The sequence below is a fragment of the Agelaius phoeniceus genome, chromosome 1, assembly GCF_051311805.1.
Source record: "Agelaius phoeniceus isolate bAgePho1 chromosome 1, bAgePho1.hap1, whole genome shotgun sequence".
Classification (NCBI taxonomy): Eukaryota; Metazoa; Chordata; class Aves; order Passeriformes; family Icteridae; genus Agelaius; species Agelaius phoeniceus.
Genome location: NC_135265.1, coordinates 39,630,072 through 39,651,865, shown reverse-complemented (window position 1 = coordinate 39,651,865; position 21,794 = coordinate 39,630,072). Strand labels below are relative to the sequence as shown.

At 38.1% G+C, this 21,794-nt stretch overlaps 1 protein-coding gene across 5 annotated transcripts in view; it reads right to left on the bottom strand.

Annotated features, from left to right (window-relative positions):
* RARB (retinoic acid receptor beta) overlaps positions 1-21,794 on the bottom strand; it is a 320,712-nt gene that overhangs the window by 273,673 nt on the left and 25,245 nt on the right. Inside the window, exon 3 of one of the 5 annotated variants that reach the window (XM_077176831.1) lies at positions 9,842-9,965. The exons of the other annotated variants lie outside the window; for them this stretch is intronic. The gene's annotated coding sequence lies outside the window, so the exon portion shown is untranslated. The remainder of the gene's footprint in view (positions 1-9,841; positions 9,966-21,794) is intronic. 5 annotated transcript variants of the gene reach the window in all.

Here is a 21,794-nt window from a genome sequence, read left to right as displayed (position 1 = left end):
AAAGTGATTTTTGTGAAGTCTTTGGTTTTGTAAGCACAGCATTTTATCGCATTTCCCAAACCCACAATATGCTTTGTAGCTCTTCCCTGAAACAAACCAATCTACACAAATATTTCAAGCTTATATTTTAAATTCTCACAGTTGTTCATCACTACAGTTCACCTTTAGCAGTACCTTCTTGTAAGATATTGCTGCATGCCCTCATGTCCCTCTCAACTTTTTTGGGACTACCACTACATGACACATCAGTCCACTAAATAATGCAATTCAGAATCTCCAGGAAAAGACAGATGCAACTTTCATTTTAACTGACTGAGTGAAGTAAAATCTCACTCAGCCATTCAGATTGGCACAGTTGCTAACAATGGATTTCCCAACTATTAAATCCTCAAGCTGATCCAGTAGGAAAAATCCTACTTCACCAGTGGGGTGAAGTAGAATCACGTTCCACAACACTACTACTTGGTTGTCTTATTCCTACTATTTTGTAGGAAGATATAATGGTGATCACCCTACCAAGAAACAGGGCAAAGAGCAGCTCCTCAGAGCTTTCTCCTTTGCCTCCACCAACTATTTTTTACCGTCTTTCATGACTTGAGAACTTTCTCTTCAAAATAGCAAAATTAATACTTTGCCCAAGAATCCAACCTGGCTGCAAATAATTAGTTTACATAAAGAAACTGAAACGCTTGATTTATGTCAGCACCCAAAACCTACAGTCAAACCAAACTTCTGATTTGTGTTTGCAATACTTGAATGCCATTGCTGGGCTGAAAAAAAAACAGTGAAAAACCTTCTAAAAATTACATAACAATGTAATCTTTGTAGATTCTATACAGAACAGTCAGTGACACATACTTCAGCATGAATCACGAGAAACAAATATGAAAACAAAAATGAAAGCCAGGTTAACAAAATATTTTCATTAGTATGACTAAAAATTTGAATCACTACTTACTTTTTCCTAAAGCAGTTCACCCACTTTAGATGAAAATGGAAGAATCAAAAGAAAAAAAACTACTGCTGCAAATTCCAGAAAAAAGAAAAACAAAATATTCAAGAACAAATAAATCAGAAAAGGAATATTGAAGGTTCTTGCATGAATTAAGAAATCTGAAAGGACAACCAAAACACTAGCACTGAACTGAAATATAACTTTCTTATTATGGCATCCTTAAGGGTGGCAACTAGTTAAAGACCAGTTGCTCCTTGAAGATAAGCAACAACACTGTCTCCACCTTAATTTTGGATTTTCATCCCACCATTTCCTTGCCTAGGTATTTCAAATATGTTTACCTTCTGTAGCATTGCAGGGAGGTAAAACTTTGCTTTCTCGCTAATTTTTGTAGTTCTCCTACTTAGCTGCAAGCCAAGCACTTGAGGTTCAACTCCAGAGCAAACTCATGTTACTCTTAGCTCCCTGACCCCATTCAAACTGAACCTACAAGAATATCCTGACTTTTTCTGCTGATGGAATATTTCATCAGTGAAGAACCAGGCACCACAGACCATCACTCTTCCTCATGTGCTCCATATTTCACCACCCTGACTGAATCAGTAGCAGAAGGGAACTACCAGTGAGCACAGTAATTCCTAAGCAGGTCATCACTGCATTTCAGAGGCGAGGGCAGTTTCACAGAACATAACTCCTTTGCATTCTGTAGTGGTAGGAAAAGGCTCTTTCCTGAGCCCCAAGCCAGGCCAACTGGTTCATCCCATAATTACTGTATTGTTATACAGTAACCTACCCCAATTTCACTAGGGTGCCGTAAATCAGGCCTCACATTCAGGGAGGCTGTAAAACCATCAGTGGCAGATAGCCTGTGTCCAGCTACGGTCTAGTGAGAGTGCTCTGAAAAAACTGACAGTAGGAAACTTTACCACTGTCATCTGCTGACCAAGGCAAGCACAATGTTTGTGATCCAAGGGGCTGATGTCTACCAGACACCCAGGAGGGAGCTGAGGTGCAACCTTTTGCTGCAGAGGTCTCTCTCGGCATTCGCTTTTATCAGCTCCAGTGCAATATTTTCAAAACCTCCCCCTGGGTGCTGTCTTTCAAGCCTTTTCTAGGTATCCAGTCTCAAATTTGATTTTCCTCCTTTTATTCTCCCGATTCTTCAAAGATCATTCCAGAAAGCTGATTTGATTAGAAGTCTCTTTTAACGTAAGCAATTCATCCTCACACACGCGGAACTGTTGATTCACCTTTTCTTTAATTTCATTTTGCCTGACTTTCATTTGAGCTATCTCAATTTTAACCTCTGTTAAAGCTCCATCTACCTTGTTTACTGTTTCTTTGATTTGAAAGATCTCCTCCATTAAGTCCTTAAGCGACAACTCCGTGGCCATTTTTGGCTCCAGCTGTTTGTCAGGAGAGGTCAGCCACTGCCTCAGTCTTTTATTTGTCTGGAGCAACATTCAAATTGTTTTCAGAGCAATTGTTTTCTTCTCATTTCCTGCCATCTCTGTTTGAAAATAATAACAAATTACCTCAATTCTAAGAAAGGTTTCATCCCTTTACTTCATTATCAAGAGCAGGGAGAAAGGCTGTTTCAGAGGTTGGCACCCTGCACAAATTTCCTCAAGTCTTGCTTGAGGAATAATAGTGCAGGAACAGTGAAAAGTTATCTTCTACACCTATACAGGATCCTGCAAGAAAGCACTTGAGGCTTCAGAAAATTCACCTTCTGAAAATCCTGCCAGGAAGATAAGTATTAGATCTTCTGAACAAGAGGGCCAGTAGCAAAAATACTTCATTTAAAACTTGCATACTAAAACAAAGTTCCTGGGGTTTTTTCCTCTTCTTTTTTTTTTTTTTTTTCCCCAGCTCTGGTTAGCAGGATCAGTTCCTTAGCAGGACAGGAAGCCTGAGGCAGCTCTGGAAATAGGTTTCCTGCCTCGATACAGAGTTGCCAGACTATCTTTTCTCCTCTAAACAAATACAAAATGTGCTCAAAGGAACGCATCCAACACACAGAACTGATGAAAGAGTAGCTTTAGATCAGAAAGCAGCCTTTCTCAAACAAACCTTTATACTTTGGTCTATTATTTCATGTCAATAAAGAAGATACAGAGACTTAAGGTGTGGATTTAAGTGAGGGGGTTGTTTGTTTTTACAAGTATCTTTACTTTAAATCATATCCCAGCTGTTACTAAGCTCACCTGAGAATTAGCATGCTGTAGATTAATATTTTACCTTAAAAATGTAGATTTTTTTTTTTCATTTTGAGCACACTGTTCCCTTCCCCCTCACGTACACAAAAAATGTCACACTGAGATTCATGCACTACCCTACAGACACAAAACCATATTATTTTGTATGCCCTCCCAGGGGAAACATATCCCACCTTTACTGGACACTTCTCTTTAAATGATATGAGCCCTTATCTATAGGAACCCTTCCCCTCCATGGCTGAGCTGAAAGGCTGGATAACTAGCTTATGTGTGATGCCCTATCTTTAAGGCAGCTAATCTGAAGTGAAAATGAATCTCACACTTACACACTTTTTTCCCAAGTGGATTTGTTTCTAGTTTTAACATTAAATTTCTGTTCCATTAAGGAGTGAAGCTGTGTGTTTATTAGAAGCTGTTTTTCTAACACTACAGAATCTCTACCATGTAAAAGAAATGTTTCAGTATTACCTATAAACTGTTTTTGCAATAATTTCACTACAGTATTGTGATTTTCTTACATTACAAACCTGTGCTTCTTACAAAACAGAAATGCAAAGTTAGATTCCTAATCTACTAAAGGACACCTAGCCATACAGACTCAAAAATACTTAAGTGATTTACAAAACTCCACTGAATTAACCTGACAGGCAGTTTATATTTTTGACCTTTGACTTAACGGAGGCAAATATTTGCAGAGAGAAGATGGGTTATCAGGCTCTTGCATATACAATCTCAGGCCAGTTTCTTTATAAGAACAAAACTTCAAATTTATCTTTTTCCATGCCAAATGAGCATTTTAACACCTCCCACAAGAAAGAGTATCTTGATGTAAAGTCTTAATATATACTCTTCATCAGAATACTATAAAATTTTTCAGTAATAATTAGAAATCTCTAGAGTAGGAATGGAGTGGGGGAGAAAAAAAGGAATATCAGTGTACAAAAAAAAGACTCACCACTTTTGCTTTAATCTCTAAATAAGCAAACAAACAAGGAAATTGTAATACTTTCTTCTTGCACTAAAGAATGACCACACAAACGTTATCTCTCCTGGTGCAATCTATCTGGTATGCCATAAAACAGAAGACAAGCCAGCTGGGTCTTGAGTCCCATTCTCACTGGGGCCCCTTTTCCATGGCCAGAGCAGGGTAAGGCAGCCTCTGTGTCAAAGGAACCAAGCCCAGATGAATGCACGGCCCAGCACAGGGGCTCCATGGCTGCAGCTATTAGGAGAAATCCAGAACAGGATGTAGGAAAACTGCACAAGCTGAGTCTAAGGAGACGGAGGCCCCATCTGGATAAAAGATTAAATGTAAGTGTGCTGTACACATACAGGACAGAAAAATAAAATTACTGGGACCTCAACTGAGACATATCACAGTGACAACGCAAAGAATAAACAACAGCACTATGAGCTATGTTTGCTTACCAAGCAAGGAATGAAACTTCATGAAAAATTATCATTTTAAATGACCATAATGCTGGGATACAAAACCAGCACATTTGCAGACTGATATTTCTAATCTTTACTTAATGTCCACAGAAGCGATTGTGTAAAATAAACCACTAAAAATTCCTAGCCAAGCAAAAAGCCTGATAATTTAACTTCCTGGCTTGGCTTCCAAAGACTAATGCAAAGTTTAGTAGCTGCACAGTCAAATAAATCTTTCAACTACAGCTTTTTTTTTTTTTTTTTGAGAAAATGGTAAATATGGTATTTTCCATATTATATACCAGAACTACAGTCACAACCCAAGAATGTAGATCTTTCAACCATTCATTACAGAAAATATTGCTGGAGGGAAACTGCTTTAAACTGATTTATGTGGTAGACACCCCAGTCAAATTGGACAATGCGGCAGATGGTAATGGATTTATGCATATTTATGTAGCATGTATTTACTTGTCGACTTTGTTATCCATCTTTTGCCCCTTCCAAAAGTAGATGGCAATTTATAACAACTGTGATGCTGTGACTGGCTGACACTCCCTTTGCAGCCCTTTCCTCTGGACAGGCTAAAAAGCAGCATCCTTTGTGCAGCTATTTTAATTGTTTTACAGTTTTATTACAAAACATCCTGTCTGTTACACTTGCTTCCTGAGGCTATCATAACAATGTTAGTTGCCACTGCTTAAATCTGCCTCAGGGTATCTGTTTTTACAGTTACAATTAAAGTCAGTATGTAGTTCACCAACATGTTAACATTAATTTGTCTTTTAATTTATTTGACCTTTTAAACTGAGCTAGTAACCGAGGTGAGTGATGCACAAAGTTCAGCTGCTATACATTTTTGCAATAAGGTGGTTTTAGGTTCTTTTCCACCAAATCATTCAAGTGTTCAGTTGCAAGTGCTTTTGCTTATTCTAAATCTCTTCAGAAAAGGCAAAATATATTCACATTGCATTTAACATACTGGTGGTATATGCATTAGAATACTAATGCATATACCACCAGTATAATCTTCAAAATTCATAACAGAGCAACTGAGCAATCTGAGAAGAGTTTCTAAAACCTTGATGCAGTAAAATCACTGCAACTCTTACAAATCCTTATATTATCAAGGATTGTTTACAGAACACGTCAGAACTGATGCCAAAACAAAGAACACAAGGAACCAAATTATCAGAAAGCACCAAACTGCTCTGGTTTTGGAGTCATTTTCTCCTGCAGACATGGCAAATGTTAAAAAAAAAAAAAAAAAAAAAAAAAAAAAAAAAAAAAAAAAAAAAAAAAAGAAAAAGATGTTATCAGTAACTTCTGGTGCCCTTTGCTCTCATTGAAAAATGCAGCCCTTTATCTGCATGCCTTATACTGGTCTCTAGAATTTGATGCAAAAACACCCAGGGACGCATTTCAATATTTAAGATAACTTATATATGCAAATACCATTTTAAAAAGTTAATATAAACAAATGCAGCTTTATACGGATCACCTATTAATCTAAAATATATTTAAGCAAGTCTCCCAAGCTACAGGAAGAACCCCCAGACAAAATTTCAGGACCACTTTAAGCTAAGTCTGAGCTGTGCTGGCACAGCTTCCCCACGTTTTTGGTACCATGCCCTTTGCCTATGGGCATCATTGTGAGCTGCTGAGTCTGTCTAAAACCCTGATGAGAGGGGTACCACCCACATCAAGAGCACTCCCTGGTAAATTAGACATGGGGGGATGGTGAGGAAAGACTCATCAAATGGTCATTTAGTGTCAGAACCATTCATGCTCAAGCAAGAGGCAGCAGAGAGGGAGGGAAGCTTGGGAAAAAAAAGGCTAAAAAGGAGAAAAGACCAAATGAAAACAGCCACTACCATCTAATAAAAAATTAATCCTCATAAAAAAGATAGGAATTCATTCACTCCCTCCTGGTTGATTGAAGCATTTGACTCCTTTTCTCACAAACCTCCCCCATGACAACCAAAGCTTTAAACTGCTATTGCCATCTTCCTCCCAGGTTCCCAAACCTCTCTCAGCTGCAAAAGGCCTTACTCAGCTGTGCTCCTGAGCATCTACAACCTCCAGCCTTCCTTTTTCTGCAGCCCAGGCATCATCAATTAACACAAATAATTGCACCAAAATGACAACAAAAAAAAATGGTTTTTTTGGATGAGGGGAAAGAAAAAAGGACGTATTAAAATACAAGGGATTTTGAAAATATTTAATTTTGGCATCAACAATAGAAATCCATTTTGCATCTATGTGATTCAATTTTAACATCTGAATAGTGCATGCTATTCTTAGAGATACACAATGCCACTAAAACAAACACCCAAATTCAAGAAACAACCAACCAGCCAAACCATCCAGGCCAGTTATGTATCCTTCTGTTTCCCTTGAGCTGCCAGCAGAACAACCAAGCTGCCATGGGATTTAGTGCAGCGAGCTGTGGAAATAAGAAATCAGGCTGTGCCTCACCTAAGCACTGAGGCCACACAATATGAAGAAAAATGCTACGGCTGGAAGTGGTTGTCGGTCAATTACTCACCCTTTAAAATCCTATTATCTTCCAATTCTGCCGAGGAAAAAAAGGCACTGCTGAACACAGAAAGGCAGAACAAACACTATCTTTTTAACCAAATGTGTCCAAAAGAGTTTGTCTCTCCATATGCTGCCAGTCACCCAGCTGAAAAGCTTAGTTCTGACTGGGTGGCTCACAGCACCAAGCGAAGTTAATGGTATTTTAAGAAGAGAGGTGTATGTGGCAATATTTGACTTAAGGCTGTTTAGCACACCGTGGCTACAGAGTAAGCAACAGAGATGAATTCTAGATACAGCAGATAAAAAGAATGCAAAAGCTAGCCAAAAGAAAGACTAATGCCTGCCAGGTAAAATGCAAAACTATGTGTCAAGAATAATATTCAGTAATGAGGCAGCAAGACAGATTCGAAATATATTTCCAGCAGAGTGGGGGATCAGTGCTCTTGCCATTACAGAAACCTGCTTGAGTGTCCCCCACATCAGTGTACCCCTTTCACACTGCTAAAGGCACAGATTACCATGCACTAAGATTTATCATCAGGTGCCATTCTGTGCTGGACAAAAAGAATAAACTTTGCTCTGGTTTAAAGAATAAAGCTTTGCTCTGGTTTAAAATGTTATAGATTCTTTAATAAGTTGACCACCAACAGGGTATTCATCCCACAGTCTGAACCCCAAAAATCTTCATAGCATCCCTCCCTGTCCTCATAATTGCATATCAACAACACAAACCTTTAACATAACTAAAAGGGGGCCACTGCAGAGGGGCTGAATTTTCCCCTGCCCTGTGGAGATGAGACTGCATCACGTACAGCCTGAAGGGAAGCAAAGGACACCACAGGATCCTGCACAGCTCTCCAGGGCTGGCTGGTCCACAGGACAATGAGAGAAGGAAAACAACTGTGGAAAGGTGTGTGCTTAAAGCTGCTCTTCCCTGGCAATATCGGTGTGAGGGATTATTTCCCAGGGACAGAAGCCCTCTGCTGGTCAACGTTTTTTTGTAAGATGATTTACAACAATTAAATGCACACAGGTTTTAATTTGCCCCTGGTTTTCCTACAAAAGTAAAGCCACGAATGAGAAATGCAAAAGCACTTTCCTTTTGAGGAAAAATCCCCTAACCAGAGTACAGCAATCAAATCTTTTTTATTCTTATTAACTGGGTAACTTCTGTTTTGTTATTTCAAAAAAATGCTGTTCACCTCATAGTTAAATAAGTAATCAGTTTCAAAAAGTCTTCATGACTTAAAACAGTGTTGACATCACATATACACTCAACACCTCTTTCACTGTTCACACAAAAATGACATGAGCTATTCAAATAAAACATGTTACTGACATAAGTACTCAACCCTGCAATTTGTTCTCCAGCACATGTATTTAATATTTAAATGCATTAAATTTTTCAAACTTTTAAATATTTAATATTGCTATTACACATCTGAATTGTATTTTAGGTTTTCAATATTATTTATAAGCATAAAAAAAGGCATTACCTCACCTTCCCACAAAATGAGAACACTGGTCCTTAAAGTAAAACAAGTCTAGTTTTGGTTTTGACTGTGAGCAGGCCTCCCAGATGCAGTACTGAAATTGGTTAATTGTATTTTTAGGGCTAATTCTATTTTTGGTACCTGTTCAAAAGTGGAATTATTTTCCTGGGAAGGATAGGTAAGTAATGTTTTTAGACACATCTCTCAAAGTTCAGCATAAAGAATTAATTCTTGATTTCCTCAAAATATCAAAGGCTTGTTTCAGCCAAAAAAAGAGCCTCTCTAGACAAGTCAATCTTCGAATACACAGACTTCATCATGCAAACAAATACACAAACAGACACAGGATTCCTTGTCTCAACACCACTCTACAGCTCTTATTATTTATTTATTGTTATTACTGATTCAGTCAAGAATCAGCCTTTACAGTCTAGTGCTTTACTCATGCACCAAGAGTAAAGGTTGATCCTGAACCCTCATTGTTTTCATTACAAGCTCAGCATCTAGCACCTAACAAAACTCTGAAAAAAATTTTCATCTTCACATTCCTTAGTCCAAAGCTCTTAGTCCACAACTTTGCAGTTCAGTGCATTTATGGTTGGCGTCTTTAAATCTACTCAAAATAAAGAAACCAAGGAAAATATATAAATAGAAGACATCAAATCAGGTGCAGTCCAACAGATGCAAATACCAGACAAGTCACTGCTTGGCTGCCAATGTATACTTTGTATGTCAGTCAAAAACTCACATTTATCTACTGTGAGTAGGCAAAATGGAATGTTTATCCAACCAGCTCAAAAATTCTGGTTCAGAGGTACCAAAATTTGCCCGTGTATCCAAGTTTAGCTAGCAGCCAAATCCTTCCTCTGCAGAAAAAATATGTGAATGAAAACACAAGAGGGTTCTCCTAGAGAAGATGCAGTAGTCTGCCCTCAAGATCTGAATGACCTACAATAAAACACCCAGTTCATCATTCTTGTTAACAAATTATTACAGCTGCAGCCAATAGCCTCATTCATGTGCACTGAATTCAAGTTGCTGACACCTTAAATCTGTTATTTTCTTATTTCTTAGCATCTAACTCTATAACCCTAAGCAAAAAAGCTCTCTCTCCTAAGTGTTTCCTGAGTGATTTTCTAGATTTTTTTTTTCAATGATAGGGAGAATTTCTATTAAATTATATTACAGTGACAACTACTCACATCAAGAGGAGGACTGATTCTTCAGGCTCAACACCCAGCCTTCTTTGAGGAGATCACAGGGAGCAACCACCACGTTGCTGTCCTCCAGACCCCAACCAGGTGAGAAGGAAAATGCTCTGTTCTCCTTGCAGGACAGAAACAGAAGTTATGGGTGCCATCCTAAGATCCAGGCAGGAATTTGCAAAACTCTTTCTGCCTGTTCAGTCCAAGCTTCCCACTCCTCCTTTCCCTCAATGCCCTTGGGTGCTACTGTCCTCCATGTTCCAGAGAAGGAAATGGACACAAAAGATCTGCTAAATAAAGGCATCGCACCCACACAGGGTGTGGTTTTACAGAAAAGGGCATTCTCAGACAGTCTGCAAAAGGGCATAACTTCAAAACAACATTTTTAATAATAATTTATAATAATAATCATAGGACAAATCACATCCTGTGGAAAGTAACTTGTACTACATCATATTCTCTCAAGGATACTCTACTTAGCTAACAAAAGAGCTTAAAACTGTAACTGCAATTACAACAACATGTTAATACTTAAAACTCTTTTAACATAGTTCATCATTTGATATTTCTGACAAAGTACTTTCTGGATATACTACAAACATCTTGTGCTGGCTAAAAAGCCAAGTACTATCTCAAAGATTCAAGTTTATGAAAACCAACAGATAACATTTATACTTAATTTTGAAGATTTAAGACAAGACTGATGTTTCCACTTACATTAAAACCATTATTACGGGAACAAAAATGCAGATTTTAGAGCCTGGAGAAGACTGGACATCAGTAAGCCAAGCTCTTGGCAGGACAGTTACAAAGGGTGGAAGTTATTAAAAATAAATTGCTGTAAGCCTTAGTCCTAAATGTATTATGAAGTGTACAGTTTAAGCCATATTTCAGCAGAGCAAATCTCCCTGAACAATGGAAGCTGAGAGCAGCATGCCAAACCTACAGCACTAAGCTAACCAACCCTAAGAGAGGCTCTTCAGGCCAACATGGAGCTGCATTAACTTCAGGAAGACTTTTAAAGGAGTGAGATGTCCTCAAAGCCTGTACAAGTGGCACAATCTGTCCCTGCAAAGTGCTGACCCAAAGCCCTGGGGTGTTAAAGGATGAGCAATGTGTTGACTATATTAAATTGTTATGGTATCCACATTTAACTCCTTTTAAGCAGTAGATGTCAAAGAGAATGAATGCATCAGTGCTGGGGAACCTGGAGCAAGGCATGGTTTGTGGTGACTCTGCAGAGCTGCAATGAGAGCACTAAACTGCAGGGACCAGGACCAACCTCAGCAAGCTCCACAACAGGCACTGAGGGTAAGGCCAGGGAAAGCTGGCACACACATGCACAGACACAGGAGGAAATAAAGGATTTCACTAAATGGAGTGACTCACATTGAACAGGCTAAATACAGAAGGAAAAATTATGCATAGATCCATTCTGAAACAAATCAATCAAACTGAACATTATTCTCCATAATGTAGAATACGTGCCAGCTGAATAAAACAAAATATAAATACCTATTAAAAAAAGAGAAGTTCAGTCAAAAAGAAAATCATGCCAAGTACCATAAACAGATCAGTGCATTTGACAGCAGCACTAATGGCAGCACTTAAATCAGTTATAATTGTGGGAGCCCAGGTACACCACAGCTCCTGTGGCACAGGGCAGCCTTGTCCTGCACACTGGCACCAATGCCACCCATGTGGGCACCTCTCAAACATGGACCTCGGGTTCAGATTACTACTGCTCCTACTTCATTCATGCTGCCAGGAAGTATAGAGAGTCTTCATGTTAAACAGGAATAAAATTCACAACTATTAATGAGGCTAGCAGAACTTAACAGTGCCAGAGCAACACAGGTTTCCTACTGTTCCTCCAAAGTCATTAAGTAATGAGAATTTCCAATCACTTTAAGGTGGATTTCAAGTACCTTGAAATCCACGCTACTGCTCCGTATTTATCCCTCTGGAGTCTATCTCTGCCCCTACACATTTTGGTTTAGCTCAGATGGTGAAGGTTGTGCTTGCTTGTGACAATATTTCAAAGCCTAATACTGATTCCACAGGAATGGTGAAGAGGTTTTAAAAAAAGGTGAAGCAAGAACCATGTTTGGCAACCTAATTATGGGGCTATCAGGTTTCTCTATTTTCACATACAGATATTTGATGCAGGTAAAAAAAAAGGAGGTAGGTGTGCTCTGTTGAGGCTCCAGTGATGCTTTAACTTAGCATAAAGCTGACAGATATGATGAAATATTATAATGAAATAAATTATAATTTATTTATAATTATTTATGAATTATAATGAAATAAATAAATCTATGTGAGTGGATCTCCTAAGGAACTTAAGTAAATGTATATAGGTGAGTCAACTCGAAGCTGCTGAGACATCTCTGAGCTGCACCACTCAGTCCTGTCATGGTCTCACTCTAGCAAACTATTTTTTCAGCATAGGTGAAAGGAGAAGAGGGAAAAAGGAGATGGAAAAAAAGTGTAGACAAGCAGGCCAATGTTATGAGAGCAACATATTTAGGCGCCTAAAATTTGAGAGTTCAGAACTCATTTTATTTTGTATTCTGATAATTCTCCTTTTTTTTTTCCTTCAGTCTTAAGACTACACTAATTCATTTTCTTCCCTTACTTCCTCAGTTTCTTTGCCTGCATATCCACCAATTTCTTCTTTACTTCTCCACTTAGGTTTCTCTCCTATTCTCTCCCTTTGTGATTTTTTCCCAAGTCTGTGGCCCTTTCTTATTTTTCTTTTAAAAATTAGATCTTCATTTCATGGTTGCTCTCTCCGCTCCCCCCCCAAAAAACCCCACCAGAATATGTTCAATAAGTTTCTGTACTAAACCAAATATTTCCTTCATGCAAGAAACATCTTTGAGGGCACCAGCAGTCCTGTTGGAGACAGGACAGCAGTATTACAGCACAGCTAATTAAGTACCTTTTCCTTCAAATTCCATCTGGACTCTACTTTTACCATGATTAAGTAAGACTCATCATGGCAATTATCTTCTGGACTATGAACAATATTAAAGTGTAGCACATAATATTTCTATAAAAGCACATTACAAATTGATCCTGAGGGTGGGAGCAGTAATTTTCCTGTCTACACAAACTATCTTTAAGTGCAGTTAAGAAATCATTTCACAGGCTCAAACTATATAATAAGATGAAGGTAATAAGCATGACTGAGACACAGAGGGAACAAATTATCTACTGGCAATATATCCCACAATTGTGACTGGATAAAACTGTTAATCTGCAGCTGAGCAGAAAATGTATAATCTGAAGGGATTTCTTCATTTAAAATAAAACAATCTGCTATCCTTTGATAAAACAGTAAGTACTTTCAGTATTACACAAACTACAGCAAACAGCACAATAGGACACACATCCAACAGAAAAAGAAGTTAAAAAGTTCCTCAGTATCTCCAGCATTAAAAAGTTCCTTTAGGTGACTAGAGAATACAAACTAATAAACATCTGGTATCGTGAAGATTCCTCTCCTGCTCACTCATACCTTTCTGCTGATACAAGAATCCAGAGCTTTTTTCCTATTGCTCCCTCCTGTCTTACTTGTACTAACCATCTCAGCTGTTACATTGAATTAATAATTTGGTTGTAAAACCAAAAAATTCTTTCATGTGAAGCAGCTACTCAAAGTTCACTCACAAACCACGGGTGCCTTTTCACATGAAGTTAAATGATTCTCATCTTTCATAGACAAAGCATCTGAGATTTAACTATGCAGAGTAATCTTTCAACACAATTATTACTAATTGCTTCTTGTGATTCCATTTTCCAAACGTGTTCTGACAAGAAATACAGAAAGTAGTGTAGGTGAGGTCTTAAAAGTGAAAGCCAAAAGTAATATTATAATTTAAAAACCAACTTTTTAATGCATTAAATTAGAAAAACCTTTCTGTACTTAAGCAGACAAGCAACATAAAACAATTTAGATCGTGCTGAAGAAGTTTATCTCTACACACAAGAGGAAAATAGAGTATATGATTCCAGCATAGAAAGTACAGACACAGCCATTAAAATTGTAAATGTCTCCATTTACAGTCCCACAGGGAAGCCCTCCACAGAAACACCCCTGGAAGAGCAGAGCAGGGCAGAGTTTTTGGTTTTCTCCTGCCGCTCGCAGACGCGGACGCCGCACTGCACAGGCACAAGGACAAACATCAAACTGGGCTGCTGCACACTGCAGGCACTGACTGCAGTGCAAGACAGCCACATCTTGCTGAGGGAAAACAGGCCAAGCAATTAAATATGCATCAGCATTAAAGCTAAATAGACAGAAATAGCTTACAGACATAATTCTGGCTTACCAGCTCGGCATGCATAACCTGCATACATATTTCATTTTTAACTATGAAGACAAAACTTTTGTACAGTATACTTTCTGTGACACTGTCTTTACTATTCTATGCATCACTGAGACTTGGAGCAAAAAAAAAAAATGACAGTGTTAGTACAAACTAAGCTTTTTTTACACTGAAAACTTATTCAAGGTATAATTGACTTTAGAGATAATACCTGTCCAGTTAACATTAATAACACGTATCTCATAAAATTTCTTCCTTGGTGTTTAAGCCTCCAGTATACAGCTCTGACCTTCCAACTCTCTTTTTTTCCTTTACCTTTTTTCTTTCAGTTAATTCCCAATAATATAACCCACAATAACATGAATTCATAATAAAAGGCAGGCCTGTGAGCCATTCTGCCTCAGAGCAACATCCACAGCACACACACACAAAAAAAAAAAAAAAAAAGGGCAGAAACATTCAGCTACAGCCACACATTTAGTGCTTACTTCCAACAGCAAAATGAGGCTATCTGCATCCCACATTTCATAAGACTTAATATATAATGAATCTCTGGCACATCCATAGGTACAAAAAGGAAATTCTTTCTTTCCTGCACTATGGCAGCTCAGAGTAGTTTGCCATACCCTTCAAAGTGTCAGCAACCTCTTATAGAGAGATAAAGACAATGGATAGCCCTACCAAGCTGCTAACATCTGTTCAAAACCTGCAGCTTCTCTTTTCTTCTTCCAGCACTTACCCAAGCTAGCATGCACTTGCATAAGTCTTTAAAGCACTGAACATTTAAGCATGTCACAATTCTATGATGTCTCATTTATATAATTAGTTCTAACATATGGCCCACAATCAGAGTGGGAAATCTAAAATATTCTTTGGGAAGCTGTCAAACCTGAAGGGATATATTTTTCACTAAGTGAAAAGAATTAAATATGCAAATTCTGCTTACAATAGGGATAGGGAGGAAATAGAAATCTAGCCCAAAAGGCATGCCTGCTCATTGCATCAAACATGGGTTATTATACTCTGTACCTGTCAGAGGCAGCTCAAATCAGAATATGCAGTGACATGCAGAGAAGCTCTGAAGCCACCAGGATTTTAGCAGCGCTGTGGAAAACCATACAGTAGATAAAACCAAACCCCACTGTGAAAATGCCAGCTATAATTAACACACTGGGCTGAATATGGATTCAAGGCAGATTGTGTGAATCCACATCCTTTTCAGAACTACAGCTGTCCCCTGGACTGGGACACCTCTGTAACATCTGCAGCAAGTAACACACCATGTGCTAGCATAGGCACCACTTTCCTGCAGGCTCACTCCAATTCCCCCTTCAGACACAAAGGCCCAACAACTCTAAAAACCTCTGGACTAAAATTTAATTCTCCTTCACTTGTTTCTGACTAGGAAAGCTGGATGTGTTTCAATTGTGGCACCACTGTGAGCAGTGGCAGTAGGCACCCCCCTCCCACCAGTGGGATTGTCCAGCTTGGAGAGAACCATAGCCAGCATCCACGTCCTGACAATAGATTATCTCACTTCCCTGAGGCCCCTTCAGGATCAACAGTTGCACCTGCTACTTATCAATGAATTGTTAATTAATCAGTTGTACAGATTCAGGTGAGAAACTCCAGGAAATGCACAGAAGAGGACCCAGGGTCAATAACAAACAGAGCACCAGGAGGGTTCCCACAGCATCCAACTTCCCTTGGAAGTTCAACTGGCTTTCCCACACATCAAAGGAAAGGGAATAAACTGCAGCAAAAATAGACAGCCTATATATGCATCTAATAATTTTGCTCTTCAGTACAGCATTATTTAGCATGGAAAAAGAAAAATCCAAAATCATCAATGATCCCACTGTAAGGAAATAACATGCTCCAAAATAGTAATCATTCACTTCAGAATAAGCACTGAAATACCGAACCAGCTATACATTTGTCAAACAGTTGGTAGGAAAGTCAAATCTCTTCAGTAAAACCCTTTCCTAAAGGCAACTTGAGCAATGTAAAAGCTCAGTAATTTGTCTGAATAAAATCCTGCACCCTGTGGTTAAGAACCTGCCAAGCAAGCCAAATACACTAAACAAGCAGAGCTGGCATTTGACATGTCTCTTAAGAGTGAGCTGTGACAAGTTACTAATGATCTCACTTAGAAAGCAACTAATAGTGTGCTGTAAAAGGTATAAAGCATGGAGAAACCTGGTAATAAGGACCAAATGCTGACTTGAGATAAACAGCTAAAACTATTTTCAGTGAATGACACTGCTCAGTTCAGCTCTAAGCCTGTCCCTCCAAACGTTCCGCACCTTTTTGTTGTTAGGTGGATTCATCCCTAACAACACTCTAGGCCTAAAATAGTGCTCTATATGTGTGAACAGCAGTATGTTGACACAAAATTTGTTTTAAATCTTAGAGTGAGCCCCAAACGTGCCACATTTGCCTACAGTAAGAGCTTCACAAAGCTGGAAAACTGGCAGTTGTGAAAAGGAATTAGAAGTGTTAACAGGTACAGAAAAAAAAAACTTAACCATTGCACTCCATGTAATGCCAAAAAAAAAGCCCATGAGAAGGGAGATCACCAAGGGAGGAATCATTTGGACTAGAGACAAGTCTGTAAAGCCATCATTAGTGACTTTCATTAGTGAGTGCAGGCATTTCCACTGCTTGGAAAAAAAAAAACAACAACCCAAACAAGCAGAAAAAAGCCATCTAGAGATGAGAATAAGAAGACCCATGCAATGCAAAGAGTTATCCTCTGCAAGAAAGCATATGGGGCCTTCCTTATTATTTTAACTATATTCAAGTTACAATTTAATTTAAATTTTTCTTGCAGCTCATTGAAAATGCTGTCTGAACCATCTCTCCCAATTTTCATAGGTGGAAGAAGAAATAAGTACTAAGCTGATGTCTTGTTCAGATAACTCAATTTTTCTAAAATTACTACCACTTCTGGTTCTCTAAGTGTTATACTACAACCAAAGATGGAAGCTGGTTTGCTGTGACAGGAAATGAAACAGACCCAAAGTGTTCATATTTGAACTCAATTGCTGAATGAGAGCAAGTGCATGGTAAGGTGATGCAACCTGACACAGTACTTTCAACCTTGCATTTTCCTGGTGTGTGCTTGTCAAAAAGGATCCTTTTCCTTTCCTTCCCAGTCCTTTCCCTCCCCCAGTTTCAGTTCTTGACTTTTGTGTCTTAGGTTGCTTGGCATTAATTACCATTAGTAAAAGGAAGAGTACATAAGGAGCCAAACATCCAATGTATCATATTTTTGATACTTATTTCAGCTCTTTCAGGCATTTTTTCCCTGTATTCGTGCAGCACAGATTGCCTCTGCTAGAAGATGAGAGTTAATGGACAATCAGGAAGGCATGGTGAACCAAGGTCACAGAATTAAATATTATTTAAGAGCACAATATGCAGTGACACAAATTACATTTTTGCAGGGAAACAGCAATATTAGCCTCAGAGCAAATGAATGATGTGCCTCCTTCCCACTGTTAAACTGTTCTTTAATAGAGACAAAGCATGAAAAAAGATGCAAATACTTTTAAACACAAAGGAGATTACAACCTAAGACCTTAAGCCAAATCTTTACTTGTATTAATAAGGCTGCTTTACATCACTGCAGTAGAAGAAAGGGATCCTTAAGACCTTTACACTGTCAAGGCACCAAGACTAGAAGAAAACACCTTTAACATAAATGAAATGATCAGACCTAGCCAGATTCAAATCTAGGGAAAATAACATACATTGTTTACACAATAATAATATGCATAATAATACTATATTGCATATTATATAATATAACATGTTCTACATATATTACTTAGAAGTAGGGCATGCAGGTAATTACTCTCTTTGTTCCTCCCTTAACACATGAAGAGGAAACAATTTTTTTCAGATTTGTCTTAAAACCTGAAGGCCAGAACTATCAGTAGCCATGGATTCTGATGCCTTAAGCTACTTAAGAGAAACACATAAAATTGTTTCTGTGCTTTCAAATATAGCACTAAAAGCTAAAGGAGCTTGTTCAGTTGAGTTAGCTTGCTCCTTCTGATCTTAGCAGCCTTTCAATTCCTTGTATTGATCATTATTTTACACCTAAAGACTATTCACATATTTGACATGGAAGCTTCAAGTCATTTTGGCATGGCCCAGCCAACACAACCAATACTTACTCAGTTGTGTTACTGCTTATTTAAAAAATGTACAAGGTAACTCCCCCAATCACATAAATCATTACATAAATTCTTCCCATTTAGAGAAGCACAAAGCATTCCCCAAAAGAGCTTAAAATTTAACTTTAAACACCCTACTATCACAAAAAATCACAAAAAATATGTTTCCACTAATAGTTACAAAGGAATATTACAGATAACTGTAGTGAGATTATGGTAATTCAAAGATACCAGTCAGTGTAATAGAAGCTTGGTTTTAACATCAGCAACAGCAACAAAAGAAAAAACAAGCATTTTTCAATGACAAATATTAATGTTGACATTCTCAGGAAACTTGGAGGGTATTCTTTGTAACTGAAAACAATTTTGGACCCTCATTTCCAGAAGTGTACTTTACTCCCATAGCATTCCAAAGGCCTACAAAACTTCACCTTACATTGATGACTTCTGGACAAGAAACCAAAGCCAACTGAAAATGTGCCTGAAAACAAGCAAGTGGCCAAAATCAAATTACTTTTTGTAAGGCCTTCCATTTTTAGTAAGGTCTTCCATTTTTAGTAAGGTGAGTTATTAATAACAAGAAAGAAAGTAAATTCTATGTACATTTTATGCAACACAGAGTTTCCAGTGGGTGGAAGCCCATAGTCAAATGTAATGTCAGTAAAATAATATGCAACAAAAATATTCATGGGCTCCCAAAAGCAAACAAACCAAACCAAACAAAAAAAAAAAACAACCAAAAACAAACAAACAAACAAAAAAAAAAAAAACAAAACAAAACAAAACCTCCCATAACTATCCCTTTGTCTTCACTTGGGCACTTTCCTCCCTTTTTCATGCTTCCATTGTGCTCTTTTCAGAGAAGTTGTATTAAGGAGGCTTTTTAGTCTTGGAGTACTCTGTCACAAAAAAATCACTTTAAGGTGGCCAGAACCAGTAGAGCACCTAAACAGTCACAGCTAAGTCCTTGATAAGTTCTGTTAAAACCAATGAGGAATGAGTGAGCTTAAAATTAGTTTCTTGTGTAAATGCCCTAGAACAGGGTTGCAATTTCCTCTCTTTCCAGTTTATCAGGCAATACCTGCTTCTGGCATAACACACCCAATACCTTCACCAAACAGTCTAAGTAGTAATGTCTTTCACTAAAACTTCCTCAAAAAAGGGGGGAAAAGTGCTCTCCCCCATATCTTCAGTAATTTTATCTTTGAGAAAAATTTAAACTCTTGAAGGGAAGTTCTCAGCAATTTGCCTTTCTTTAAAAAATTTACATGCCAATAAAAAGCAATTATTTAAAATTAATTTCTGTCTGATGAGAAAAAGATGATCTGAAGATCATCTCACAGCCCTCATCAGGATCACGTGTCAAGTACCTCTTCATGCCCTGCTGTATTTGCAATACCTCTGAAGCCCAACCCTTGCTATTCTTCCAGTCTGGCAGCTGGAAGGGCAGGTCAAAGTAACAAATGCTGGAGAACTAGCCAGCTAAAGCATCCAGTGCTTGAGCCTGTAAAGAAGCAGCCCAGCACATCATCTTTCCCAGAGTTTCTGGCCCATCTGATCAAACACAGCTGAATTTCAGAAGTCTCACTGAATGCAGCAGTACAAAACAGTATCCCTTGGAAATACAATGATCCAAGAAGTAAGATTATTTATCATTGTGCTTTACAAAAGGAAGTTTTTCAGGAAGCAGCAGGAGGCTTTCTGTATAAAAAAAATCTTTCTTGATTGGCTCTTTGATATTAACAAAGGACTCTATTTCATCGTCAGTGTGAGCACATAGCTTCCCATTAAGCTAAAAGAAGTTGCACATGCACACAGGAGAATTTACAGCATCACCTCTTGCAATAGCATCCTTCAGTTTTCACAGGGCCCCACCTATGGTCACCTCCTGAAGGGAAAAACACCTGGCATTTTGAAGCTAAAGGCAGACACTGTATTTGAAGGATGGAAAACCATGAAGCTGCTAAAGCTGATCAGCCCCAGGGTCTCAGTACAGGCAACCCTCTGTGCAGTAAGGTGTATTTTCTATTTATTTATAAGCACATGCAAAGGAAAAAGAGGCATGTAAATGGAGTCAGACTTTGACTTCGTACATGAGCTGAAAACCCAGTCCTTGCACTGAATAAGCAGAGGAATTCAGTATCAGCTAATTTCTACTAATTTTGAAGAAGAAAACAGTACATGTGTTAAAGTAGGGCTGGCTGTGCAGCAATAGTTTCACCTTGTATAAATGTGAGATCTTCCAACACTAAAAAAGCTACAACCTTGCTACAGTGATAAAATTCTACAAAGCAATTATGGGCAGCATTATGCTCAGGGAGGTCACACACCTCCACTTCCATACTGCACAAATTTCCCAACCAGTTTTTTAGTATAATCATGTGCTTGTGACTCCACTGCTTTTCCCTCACAAAAAAAAAGAAAAAAGGAAAAATCACATGCTTCTGTACTAGGATTGCATTTTCCAAATAAAGCGAGTTGTGGCTGAAATGCTGATTACCCAGAAGAAATCCTAACAAAAGCAAATGTCATAAACTATAACTATACACTACACAATATATGCACTTTCTCTGGCCACGAGAACAGGAATGTCTTTGGAGTCCCATTACATATAGGAAGAATAAGATATTTATGAATGGGCAGTAGCTGCTTGTGCTCATTGTCCTGGGAGAAGCATATATATTCATAACAGCTAGAGGACTTGAATAAGTTCCATGTATTTATTTTGTTTCAGAATACAGAAGCTACACCACAGTCCAGGATTTAAGACTCATCCAAACCACTGTCAGTTTTCCTGTGAAGGGAAAAAATAATCCATAGTCAGTTAATACATAAAAGTACTCACTCCATCCTGGAACACACTTTTGACAACTGTGTAGTGAATCCTTCATGGAACATACTATTTGGTATACTCAAAATCTGTTTTTCTTGAGGGCACTTCCATGAATACACTCTCAATTACATAAATAATGTATCACTAGATATTTGAGAGGCTTTCATTATTCAGAAATAAGTCTTCTTCTGTGAATAAGCACTTCAAAAAAATAATCTTTTCTGCTTTTGCCATTTCTCCCCTTTTGAATTACTAGAAGCTTGAGACTTAGGTATTCACAGAAGAGTTACATACTTTCTCTGCCCTGCAGTTGCATAAAAAATAAGAATTCCAAAAAAGATAGAAAGGAAAAAAACAACTGAAAACAGTCAAAATAGAAAGTCAGACCCAGGAGAGCTGTGGTCTATCAATGTAACCTTTGGTCCTAACAGTGCCTACAGTACACCACAGAAAGGGAGGGCATTCTATAAGGCACAAGTACAGAATAACTTGTCCATAGTACACTTGAGATTTTTTTCCATATAACTATGCTTTAAATCACTGTGGTGGGATACTCACCCTAACTTCTGTTACTGTTTCTATTCTAATTAGCCATGTAA